General features: G+C 37.9%; 1 long non-coding RNA gene across 1 annotated transcript; it reads right to left on the bottom strand.

Moving 5' to 3' along the window:
• Window positions 1-10685: 10685 nt before the first annotated feature.
• On the bottom strand, window positions 10686-12402 carry LOC137064162 (uncharacterized). The gene is made up of 3 exons (XR_010901514.1): window positions 12283-12402; window positions 12070-12191; window positions 10686-11292 (listed from the first exon to the last, which is right to left on the bottom strand). It is a non-coding gene; the product is annotated as an uncharacterized lncRNA (long non-coding RNA).
• Window positions 12403-13465: the final 1063 nt, after the last annotated feature.

The following is a 13465-nucleotide window of genomic DNA, read 5'->3' as shown; positions in this document are numbered from 1 at the left end:
TGGACATTTCCAAGTCTCGTAAAACTGCAGGTTGTGATTTAAAGGCAATCTTCTTCCAAACCCAGGGTGAATTTCTCTGGTCTGCGAGCTTTCTGTCTTTTTCACCATCGTATTCTCACGTCCATTGTCAAGATGTTCACTCCGCATGCTACTGCAAATATCAACTCCAGGGGCAAGAATAGGATACACCTTGTACAAACACAGGAATCCCACCAGGTGCTGGGAGAGTGGAAAGGCAAAACACATCCATCACAGAGCTCCAGTATTGGCAGGATTGAGCGCTGGCTCATGGCTTAGGCCAGTGTTTGTCTAGCTGGGGTTGTGATCTTCCACACACTGGAGGAAACCTTCATCATTTGGAGGAAACAATCCACATTTACTCATCATGTTGCTCCAAACCCATATGATTTCCTTCCTTTTTGTAGAAAAAGGGTAACACTTTATAATAACTATAGTGTAAGAAAGTATTTACAAATCATTTGCATATAGTTATTTCAATTAATACATACAATAGAATATATACAAATAGTGACTTCCTTCATTGTTACATGTAATAAATTATTAATACTGTTCAATTAGCTCAAATGTAAAAGTTAGATAACGCTTTAATATTGTATTAACAGTACATAGTTCTTACTTGAGATTAGATCATGGAAAAAAATACTAATTAAGAAAAGACTATTTTAACAACGGGGTCTTATGACTAGTAGTATGTAATTCATATTGACAGCATTATTTTATGTATTTATTTTGAAGTGGTTATGTTTACTTTTGGGGATAGGCTTAATGTATTTGTAATGAACTCTTAATAATAATGCAATTAATGTCCAATAAAGGTTGGTTTAAAGACCTAATCTTACGTGAGAACTATTTACAGTTAATACATTGTCAACAAAGCGTCTCTAACAGAAAGTATCAAACTTTTTTTTACATATGAGCTAATTAAACAATAATACTAACAATAAAAAGTTAATTACAATGACAATAAATTAAGAACTCACTCTATTAGTGTATTAACTACATTTTTAAAACTATTTATTAACTATCTGCATATTGTAAATACTTTATTACACTAAAGATTTTATAAAGTGTTACCTAAAGGGAGTTTTGAAAAAAGTTTATCTTCTCTTTACCATATGAATGTAAATGTTGAACTCCAAAAACTCACAGCAGAAAAGTAGTTGGTATGAATCGTGCAATATCACCTTTTTGACTTGAAGGCCCTTCATATAGGCATGTAGAGAGTTTCTTTAATGATGAAGTTACTCGTTTTCAAATTAAAAGAAACTGTGTGTTGATATATTAAAGCTATGTACCTATGAAACGTTTGGAGACTTAAGCATAAAACTACAAGTGTGCAGGAACATTGTTTTGGTAATTACACGGGTTGTGCTTCAGCTAATCCCCGTAAATAAACAGATGATCAGGTTCAGTGTGAATAACTTTGCAAGGCAATTTATAGGCTAAAAGACTTAAGTAGTAACTGGTTTAACCAATATAAATATTGTTTTGTAAACCCAGCCAGTTCACTGTAGATGTAATGCTTTGCAATCTATGTTGATTCATGTTTTATTACAGAATCACTTTCCCGTTTTCTTGCAAACTCCTGTTTCAACCTCAAGTTCAAGGTTCAGTTGTTGCATACAGTAATAGCATGGTGTTGTTTCCCTTTATTTACATACAGATCCTTCTAAAAAAATAGCATATTGTGATAAAGTTCATTATTTTCCATAATGTAATGATACAAATTAAACTTTCAAATACTTTTGATTTAATGCACACCAACTGAAATATTTCAGGTCTTTTATTGTTTTAATACTGATGATTTTGGCATACAGCTCATGAAAACCCAAAATTTCTGTCTCAAAAAATTAGCATATCATGAAAAGGTTCTCTAAACGAGCTATTAGCATAATCATCTGAATCAACTAATGAACTCTAAACACCTGCAACAGATTCCTGAGGCTTTTAAAAACTCCCAGCCTGGTTCATTACTCAAAACCGCAATCATGGGTAAGACTGCCGACCTGACTGCTGTCCAGAAGGCCATCAATGACACCCTCAAGCGAGAGGGTAAGACACAGAAAGAAATTTCTGAACGAATAGGCTGTTCCCAGAGTGCTGTATCAAGGCACCTCAGTGGGAAGTCTGTGAGAAGGAAAAAGTGTGGCAAAAAACGCTGCACAACGAGAAGAGGTGAGCGGACCCTGAGGAAGATTGTGGAGAAGGACCGATTCCACACCTTGGGGGACCTGCGGAAGCAGTGGACTGAGTCTGGAGTAGAAACATCCAGAGCCACCGTGCACAGGCGTGAGCAGGAAATGGGCTACAGGTGCCGCATTCCCCAGGTCAAGACACTTTGTGCTACAGAGAAGCAGCACTGGACTGTTGCTCAGTGGTCCAAAGTACTTTTTTCGGATGAAAGCAAATTTTGCATGTCATTCGGAAATCAAGGTGCCAGAGTCTGGAGGAAGACTGGGGAGAAGGAAATGCCAAAATGCCTGAAGTCCAGTGTCAAGTACCCACAGTCAGTGATGGTCTGGGGTGCCATGTCAGCTGCTGGTGTTGGTCCACTGTGTTTTATCAAGGGCAGGGTCAATGCAGCTAGCTATCAGGAGATTTTGGAGCACTTCATGCTTCCAGCTGCTGAAAAGCTTAATGGAGATGACGATTTCATTTTTCAGCACGACCTGGCACCTGCTCAGTGCCAAAACCCCTGGTAAATGGTTTACTGACCATGGTATTACTGTGCTCAATTGGCCTGCCGACTCTCCTGACCTGAACCCCATAGAGAATCTGTGGGATATTGTGAAGAGAAAGTTGAGAGACGCAAGACCCAACACTCTGGATGAGCTTAAGGCCGCTATCGAAGCATCCTGGGCCTCCAGAACACCTCAGCAGTGCCACAGGCTGATCGCCTCCATGCCACGCCGCACTGAAGCAGTCATTCCTGCAAAAGGATTCCCGACCAAGTATTGAGTGCATAACTGAACATAATTATTTGAAGGTTGACTTTTTTTTTTTTGTATTAAAAACTTTTCTTTTATTGGTCGGATGAAATATACTAATTTATTTAGATAAAAAATTCAATAAAAGACCAGAAATATTTCAGTTGGTGTGCAATGAATCTAAAATATATGAAAGTTTATTTTTTATCATTACATTATGGAAAATAATGAACTTTATCACAATATGCTAATTTTTTGAGAAGGACCTGTATATGAAGCAAACACACATGGGCAAAGAATGTAACAACTCTCTAATATAAATAAATATTATAGGCTTACCATGGTCACTTTGGTTAAGGCAAAAGCATGGCATAGAAGACGGTTTTATAATGTAATTATTAATTAATTTCAAACAAAAAAAAGTTACCACGACAGGAACTTTCCCCAGGAACTAGGGACTTTGGGATGGTAATCTGTGTCTCTCAACCGCAGAGACCAGGGTCTAAATTAAGTTCCAGGTAAAAAATGTCCCCCTCAGAAAGTCCCTGCTCATGAGGTACTTATTCAAAGTTAAAGGACAACTCCGGCGAATTTTTAAGTTTATCTTGATCGTTAGATCTCATTTTACTATAGATACTCATTTTACTATAGATACTCATTTTAATTGCATTTTGTGTCTGTTAAGAGCATAGACTGTAAAAAAATATGGACGTAGCGTCCGTGACGTCACCCATAGGATTCTGACAAGCCGTTCTGAAGCTTAAAGTATGGTCGAGCTGGGCGTTGCCATCTTGTGAGCGAGTCAACGCGTGTCACTCCCGGATAACAGAAAATGGGCAAAAAGGCGGGATGTGCGCGGAGCTGAGGTGACGCAATGACTATAGACGGCGGATAAATGGCTATCCACTTGTAACCACGCCCTTAATTATGCAGAACCTTAAGGCTTTATATAACGTAAACGAATGAGTTATAAAAAAATTCACCCCCCTCAGAGTTGTCATGAAGATCAAAATTAGCCATATAAGCCAAAACCACAATTTGTACCAGGCTGTAAACATGTTTTTTTCTGCTTTAAAGTTGAGAATTTTAACATGGGGCTCAATGAGATTCTGCTCCCTTCTGGAGCCTGTCCCTAGTGGCCAGTTGAGGAATTGCAGTTTACATTACTTCCGTATTGGCTTCAAGAGAGATCGCGGGAGGTTGCCGCTTGGTTAAGAGGCACAAAGTCACTCTTTACGTCTATGCCCCCAAAGCTGCCGTTTTAGCTGAGGGGGGGCTCTGGGCATTAACTGCAATAATTCTGTGTTGCAAGCACTAATCCGGTTCGTTTTTTTTTTTCTATAGACTGTACTCACAAAGATCTAACGATCAAGATAAACTTAAAAATTCACCGGAGTTATCCTTTATGGAACATTCAGAGGTGGGACTAGGCCACTGAACATGCTGATTGGATGAGCATTTTAATGTGACTTTTAAAAGTCTGTTGTGGTGAAATAAATAGACTATTACTTCTAAATTAGGATATCACTGATGTCAAACCTGGCAAGACATGTCATGGTGGTGCTAACTTTAGCTCAGTTCCCTGTGTTGCAAAGGTGAAAACTGTACATCCTGGTATTATTAATATTCACAGAACAAACAATATATGACAAGCTACAGTACATTTCAAACTTTAACGGTTAAGTGTTACTAGTAAGTATAACTAGTAATAGTGATGATTTCGCATAACGAAAGCCAAAACGCTGTAAAAGAAAAGGGAAAAAAAAAGAAAAACACAGAATCACATCAAAATAGAACAAGTCTCCAGCTGGCAAAGTACATTAAAAAGATTTGTGATGTGCCCTTGTGAATGAGTGTGTGTTGGAGAATAAACTTTGGAAGATCTCAGCAGATGAAACTGGAATACTCTTTTGACTTCCTCATGATCCTCCTGAGAGGGATTTAGTGGTCTCTCTCTCTCTCTCTCTCTCTCTCTCTCTCTCTCTCTCTCTCTCTCTCTCTCTCTCTCTCTCTCTCTCTCTCTCTCTCTCTCTCTCTCTCTCTCTCTCTCTCACTCTCTCACTCTCTCTCTCTCTCACTGCTAATTTGGCGAGGTAGAGTGTGTCCTGAGGTAATCCTTGCAATTGTGCCAACCACCAGACAGAGTAGAGATACACCAGATAAACCTGCAAATGTTTAAGAACTATTGTAAACCCTGGCCCAGTTACAAGACATCTAGAAATCTGCAGTTGCGTTACAACTTATGGCCAAATGACACGATTTAGTTGGTATTATAAACGCATTAGATTCAGCACATCTGCAAATGCTGACTTATATACTGTGTATAGAAAAAATGCTGTCGCAACGAAAATACTTTTTGTCCACATAAAACAAACAAAAATAACGACTTTATTCAACAACTTCTCGTCAGCAGCACAGCTGTCTTCAGAATTGATAATAATCATAAATGTTTCTTGAGCATCAAATCCTCATATTATAATGGTTTCTGAAGGATCATGTGACACTGAAGACTGGAGTAATGAATCACAGGAATAAACTACATTTTATATATTACAAAAAAAAAAAGTTATTATTTTGAATTATATTATAATGAATATTATTTTGTATTTTTTTTTTACAATATTACTGGATCTAAAAATTGCATCCTTGCTGAGCATATAAGAGGCGACTTCAAAAACCAAACTTTTGAATAAAAGTGTAGATTCAGAAAAGCTAAATCTGAATCTTTTCAAAGACCTTCTTAAATCCTTCAGACTTCTGGCTGGTAATGACTGAGTTATGACTAATTGGTAAATTAATATTATACATTTTAAAGGGTTAGTTCACCCAAAAATGAAAATTAGATGTTTATCTGCTTACCCCCAGTGCATCCAACATGTAGGTGTGTTTGTTTCTTCAGTCAAACACAAATGAAGATTTTTACCTCCAACCGTTGCTGTGTGCCAGTCATAAAATGAGGTGAATAGGTAACAATTCTATGAGAGCAAAACAAACAAACAAAAAATACATGCTTAGGCAACGCGCACAAAAACCCCGCTGCTCCTGACGACACATTGATTTGTTCAGACACAAACGATCAGTTTCTGTGAGAAACCGAACAGTATTTATGTTATTTTTTTACCTCATATCCCGACGAGTCTCATCAAGTTTTCCCATCGGCAGTAACTTCCGTCTGATGAGGTCAAGCTGGTGCGATCATAGATATATATATAGAAACCTCAGTTGTGCCTGCGCAGATCAATCGAATGAAGATTCTACATGGTATATATCTATGATTGTGCCAGCTTGACCTCATCAGACAGAAGTTACAGCCGATGGGAAAACATGATGAGACTCGTCGGGATATGAGGTAAAAAAAAAAAAAAACATAAATACTGTTGTGTTTCTCACAGAAACCGATCTGTTTGTGTGTCGTCAGGAGCAGCAGGGTTTTTGTGCACGTTGCCTAAGCATGTATTTTTTGTTTGTTTGTTTTGCTCTCATAGAATTGTTACCCATTCACATTCATTATATGACTGGCACATAGCAACGGTTGGAGGTAAAATTCTTAATTTGTGTTTCACTGAAGAAACAGACACACCTACATGTTGGATGCACTGGGGGTCAGCAGATAAGTGAAGTTTTTATTAACAAAATTTCGGGAGGAGATAATTAAACCTAATTAAACACAAGTGGAGCACGCGCAGATAATTAAACCTAATTAAACACAAGTGGAGCACATCAAGCTAATCAACGATAAGATGTGTGTATATATACAGCAGATTTACTTTCGTTCGTTGATCATTTTCATTTTAGCATCCCTCCACCACCCATCTCCTCACTTGATTTGGGCCAAATTCCGAGCCCTGAGCCCTTCCCCGGACAGCACGCCAAATACGCATAATTTTTACTCTATTTAATTTGATGTAAGTGTGAATTAGTGAAACATCTCATTTTCATTTTTGGGTGAACTAAGCTTTAATTTTAGCCATCACTGACCCTCATTACAGCATTATAGCTCATGATTCACTGCATGAATCAACTCTTTTTACATGTTCCCATATTTCATTAGTAACCCAAAGGAGCTCCAGCTTTGTCCAAAGGAAGCTGTCCCTGATTCAGCTGGCTAATGATGTAGGTGTCTGAACTGAACTAGACCCATCTGACAAATCCTACCGTCAGTGTCATTAAAGCAGGAAACACCTCTTGCATCGCTGATGTCATTCTTTCATGTAGTTGGCTGTCTGTTATAGCTTTATGTGTTAATTAGTGAGAGAGATTTCAAGTGTTGAGAGAAAGTCTCTCAGGTGCGGCATGCACTTCTCTGTGTTTGATCTACGCCCTCATCAAAGAGTGTGTGTGAGTGAGGTATTGTGGTTTTGTAACAAACACCAATGCGGTGACACGTCGGCGGTCTGTTTGAAACACAGGATGGTGTCATAAACGCATATCTCCTGCACTACGAAAGCGTGTAAGCCAGCTTGGCAACAGACCCGGGTTAACTTAACTCCTCTACAATGTTAACATGAAAGCTTTGATGCTATTGTGAGAAGACGTGTACAATGTTAAATGCTAGTTTGCATCGCTGAGATCTGTTTGTGATACTGTAAACTTGAGAAGTGTTATCTTGAAAGAGCTCAATCCCTTCATGTCGACTGTATTTTTGTAAATATAAATCATATGTTTCTATATAGTGTTACATAAATTTAATTGTATATTTAGACTGCTGTGCCAGTCTAATGATGTGTTTTATAGCACTTGACATGTTCATTATGCACTATTGCTGGCTAACAGAATAAAAGTTAGCTAATGCAGTTTTACAAATCAGTCAAGTGACCACAAAAATATAATAAAAGCAAAATAAGCTTGTGATTGGATTAAAGAGGCAGGGTCTCAAGCCCCCCTGAGCACATCACTGTTGTTAGGAAGCCATATTAAAATCATTTTGAGATTACTGAATTGGGTTACTTAAAAATTACTTAATTCCATGATGTTGAAGTTATGTGAACAAATTATGTTCGTTTAACTTAATTGGATCATGTGGAACCGACGTACATCATTAAATCATGTAAATTCAACAAACCTTTTTTTATGGGATGTTTCTTAATGCGGAAGTGTCTGTCGCTGATGTGTGCTTTGACCTGAGCTCTGTAATTTTGTTTAATCTGATGGTTTTGTGGCCAGTTGTCACCATATTCCATTGAAATAACACTGATTGTGTGATGCAATTATTTGTACTGCACACAGTTTTATTACTGTGTGTGTGTGTGTGTGTGTGCGTGTGTGTGTGTGCGTGCGTGCGTGCGTAACTCAGGCTCATTCTGATGTTTGCTTGTGGCATTTCTTGTCAAACATGCAGAATTATAAAAAAAGAACAAAGCTGACTTTAAGGCTGATTTTAGGTTAAGTTTACCTTTTTTCCCCAAGAAAAAAAAATGGGTTGAGAGAGGGCAGAGGTATAAGAGTCATGGGTCACTACTGATGAACTGTATGTTTGACAAATGTGGAAAACTCATGAGGTCTGCTCCTTCGACAGACCTTGGTCAGCATGCTGTTTTCATGCAATATTGCAGTTAATTCTGCAAAATATAGACTGCAAATTTGTCATTGTTGGCTCAGCATCCGTCTTGGCACATTCCCTGAGAATTATATTTTTGGAGCGTCAGGCTTTCTCTATGTAGTTCTGCATCTTTATAGGCTGACAACCCAACATATTTACATTCATGCATTTTGGCAGAAACTTTATCCGAAATGACTTACATTGTGTTCAAGGTATACATTTTATTAGGTCATTTTATCGTAATAAGTATCAGCCATACATTTGGCAGACACTTTTATCTAAAAACATTTACATTTTTCCCATGACCCATGACTTTGGCGTTGCTAGCGCCACGCAGGAAAGCTTCAGAATTCAAATACACCATAAACGGCATTTACACTGACAGTGATTAAATCATCAGATGTCAATGTCATGGGGCCCTATCATACACCCGACGCAATGTGACGCCAGATGCGATGCTAGTGTTTTTTTGCTAGTTTCAACCCAACGTAGTTGTCATTTTCACGTTGTTTAAATAGCAAATGCACTCGCACCCATCTGTTCATCCATGATCAGCTGGTCTGTAAACCAGGTCTGTCCAGGAGCATTGTTGGCTATAGGCGGTGCACAACGCGCATACACTCTTCTTATTACACAAACAGGGACGTGTAGCAGACTCACACATTTTTTAAAATGATAAAAATAAAAGAAATCCTCTCTGAAGAAGCGTTCAGTCTTTCCTCCATGTAAACAGTGAATCCACCATGGTGCGAGTGCAACTGGCTTTTAAAGGTAATGGGAGATGAGACTTGCACGTTATGCCCAAAACACACCCATGACTCATTAAGAGGCTATGGACAACCCTTTTGGACCATACCAAAAGTTTTTTTTTTTTCGTAGTTAAAATAGCAAAAGTGAGAGATTTCATCCATGAAATGTTGCAGAGAAGCGTTAAATTTGACCAAAAATTTACTGTCAATCAAGGCACCAGATATTTGTCATAATATCTCTCTTTGAAAATTATTGAATTTTTTGTTGCTGAAAATCGCTGACAGTGTGAACACACTTAAAAGAGTTATAACAGAAGGTCTCGCACATCATCCTGCGTTTCGAGAAGTAAATACAGGCTCTGGCAGTGAGTTCGGTCTCGTTGGATTTGTGCTACACAATATCTCATGGGTCTGAATTTTCGTCTGGATCTTTGAATCATGGCAGCTTCCCAGGCACATGGAGGTCCTCCGAATGCTGACCCACAGGAAAAAAAAACTTTATTTCCACAGCTAAGATCGACATGCGGTTTCAGAAGACCAATGTTCAGCACCGATATGGAAATATTGTATTGCAACCCAATCAGATTATAACGGAGGTCCCAACCACAGTAAATAAAAAGTATTAAAAGTAATACAAGCTGTTTAATATTCCTCCAGTTTCATCACCGGTTCACCATTTGTATCACTCCACTTACGACGACTGTCAATTTGCCACTGGATCTTATAGAGATAGTGATTAAACATGAAATATAAATAATTTGGGGTATATCAAATATGCATTAGGGGTATATGCAATCAATGGTTTTATTTATCTATTACTTGTTTCAGAGAAAAATCTATTTTCATCACTTTATATTTAGGCTATATTTAACTTAAATCACGTACTAGAGTACATTTTGTACGTTTAACTGAATTATTATTTCCTATTATACTTTATAAGGCTATTGATGTTAATTTAAATAATGTTGTTCAATAAGCATTATTTTATATAAATAATATGCTGTATTTGGTATTGACAGTGTCCGTTTGTGATTGTGAAATGGACTTCCGTGAAAGTTACATTACTACACAAGGAAGTTGTTTTAGCACGGTCATGGGAAACCACTTTTTAAAAGGACAAAGATTGCTTTCATCAGCAGACATTTCATTATAGTTTTTAATAAATTGACCTGAATAATGAATGCTATATCAGATGCAGAGTCACTCGTTTAGTCAATCTCTCTCTCATAATAATAATCTACTCATAACACAATACTCTTCACTGAAGCTGCGACTCCTCTAAAGTGACGGGTCAGAATCAGTAACGAAGGCTTGAGCTCGACACTCCATTGTTGTTGTTTATGAGTTGATTTACACACTTGTGCTATCACACGGTTGTATAAACACAATATCACACTCATAGCTGTGTGATATGGCTGTATATGAGTGATTACATACGGCCGAATCACAGCCATGCTGACATACAGCCATATCCCATGGCTATGAGTATGATATTGCTATAATTACACGTTTTATTGTTTATAAATCACATCATATGCATGTTAACAGGTTTATAGAGCAGACCTAGCATGCTATTTTATAGTGCAAGAAGTGGTGGAGACATCCCATCCCACCCACAAATTATGCCGTTGTGTGGATCCGTACTCCTTTCGTGCCAGACAGGCTCCAGAAACTGATAGAGAAGAGAAGGCTGCTGGTGAGAGAAAGATTACCATTTTATAATGGACAATAAAACATGACTTGTGAAGAGCCGTGATCTTCACTTTAAGTGCTTTAGTCCTCTGCTGGGAGAGCGTGTGTCTGGACTACAGGCCGGGGAGGATGTTGAAGCTCTGCGCCTTTGTGACAGATTTATCAGAAGAGTCGTTTTTCTGGAAGACGACGTCCAACATAGACACGCTCATAGACTACTTAAACTCAGTCATGGATGACATTATCACAGGTCAGAAAAATGTTGTCATAAAAGTGCTCAGGTCAGAGAATCCACAGATGCAAAATAAGACAAAATGTTTATGTGCGTTTGGGAAAGCATCTGGACGGCCCGCGGGCTAAACACCTGGAGGAGTTAAGAGAGGCGTTTAAATGGACAAACTTTGTAACAATGAGAAGAGAAATTAAAGAAAGAAATAGCTTTTCTTAAATAAAATGAAGCCTAATTGTATGCATTGAGTCATGTTACCAAATTAGACCTTATTGTAAAGCATTACCTTATTATTTACATAAATTAAGCAACCTTATTCTCACTGCTGTAATGTAAAGGGAATCTCATTCTCGACAGACACATGATAGATTGAGAGATCAAAGTAGGCTTATTGGGAAGACATATTTCTGAAGACAAACTGATATTAATTCCAATAAGAACAGCCCCTTAGAAACAATTGTGGGATGTAAAAAGGCAACAAAAAATCTGAAAGTGTTGAAGTTACCAGCACTGATGAATTATCTTAAAAGATCAAGCTAACAATATAAAACAGATTGCAGCTAACACAGTTGCCAACAGAAGCAGTTTGCATGAAAGGAAATAAAATTAAGTGACTGTCTAGACATTCGTGGAGGTGTTTTTGGGAATGTTTAAACATAAAAAAAACATCCATTATGTAAAGGTTTTCCCCTCTTTTATTTTAATAAAAGGAGTTCACACACACGTGAAATATATTTAAATTGCTGATGAAGGTGAAAAAAAGGTAACAGTGGGTGGCTAAAGAAAACTTCAATGACTTAATTGAAATGTGTGCTTGTAAATGGATCATTAAGCTTGACACATTATTGAGATTATATTCATTACATTCATAAAGCCTATACATTTGTGGGGAAAAAAATATCAGATCCTGACCTGTCGAGGCATGGACTTCACGAGACCTCTGGAGGTGTGGTGCGCTATCTGGCACCAATATGTTAGCAGCAGATCCTTTTGTTTGTTCAGCACATCCCACGGGTGCTCCATTGGATTGAGATCTGGGGAATGTGGAGACCAAGTCAACACCTCAAACTCGTGCTCCTCAAACCATTTTTGCTTTTTGGCAGGAGCATTACCCTATTGCCATACCATTTCCATGAAAGGGTGTACGTGGGCTGCAACAATCCTAAGGTAGGTGGTGTCAAAGTAACAGGGCAAAAGGGTAATCCAAAAAACAGACAAGAGAGACAAAAGACAAATTACAATAAGTGAACTAACAGGCTAAATATAGGCAATGTGGTAAATGTGACACAGGTTCAAACAATGAGTGCTGATGAGTCCAGGCAAAGGATTATGGGTAATGTAGTTCTTGATGGAGTGACAGTCCAGCTGGTGAATTTTGACACAATCTTTGAAAAAGTTATTAACCAAACCACTCAGCTCCAAACTTATACTTTACATAAAATACATTATAAATATTGGGGCAATAAAAGTATCTGAAAATTAGAACAGAAGACTAGCAACCAGATTTACCAATAGAATAAAAAAATAATAAAACTATCCATGTACAGTGATTGATAAGTATTGAATGCAATATAGTTGATGTTCATTGCAACATATTGACACATAAATATGTAAATCTAACCCATGTGGTAACCCTGCTGAAAAGAGCCAACGTGAATGTTGTGTTAGAACAGTGCTGGTCTGAGATTAAAAATACTTTCTGCTCTCTCTTTAGCTGTGAATGACAGGAAAGGAGCAGAAATGCAGAAAGCAGAGGTCAGTGGTGTCATGCTGATCTACATTAGATCAAAAGTACAAACTTTAAGTGTGACGTGCCTTCGCTTCAACCACATAAAGTGAGTCATAGTCAGCCTTGAGGTTAAAAATGAGAGAACGAAAGCATCTGCCAGAGAGGAGGAAAAACAGGTAGATCAAAACAAAAGACCCGGGATTCCATCACTGCGTCATTCTTTCTCATCCATCTCTCCTGAAGAGATCACAAGCATCTTATTCAGTGATATTCACACTTGCTGTAAACCCACGGCTTCTTCTACTGTGCCAACCCACAACCTGGATTGAGACATGCTCTCCGAGGATGAAATGAATGGGAAAGTATGATTGTAGATAACTTTCCCAGACCCATTTTTTTAAAATGGATGACTAAAAGCCCAACCTGGCTGAATATAACATCTAACTGCAAGAAAAGCTATATCAATATCTCAGAAAGGAGAATTTAATATCATATTTGTGAAAGGGTCTATTAGTTTATTCAAAAAAGTGTTAAAATTGCAATGCATTTTGACTAGAATGCACCTCTTCCCTTCATAGC

This window comes from Pseudorasbora parva, chromosome 24 (assembly GCF_024679245.1).
Source record: "Pseudorasbora parva isolate DD20220531a chromosome 24, ASM2467924v1, whole genome shotgun sequence".
Taxonomy (NCBI): domain Eukaryota; kingdom Metazoa; phylum Chordata; class Actinopteri; order Cypriniformes; family Gobionidae; genus Pseudorasbora; species Pseudorasbora parva.
This window is presented reverse-complemented; position numbering and strand designations above follow the sequence as displayed.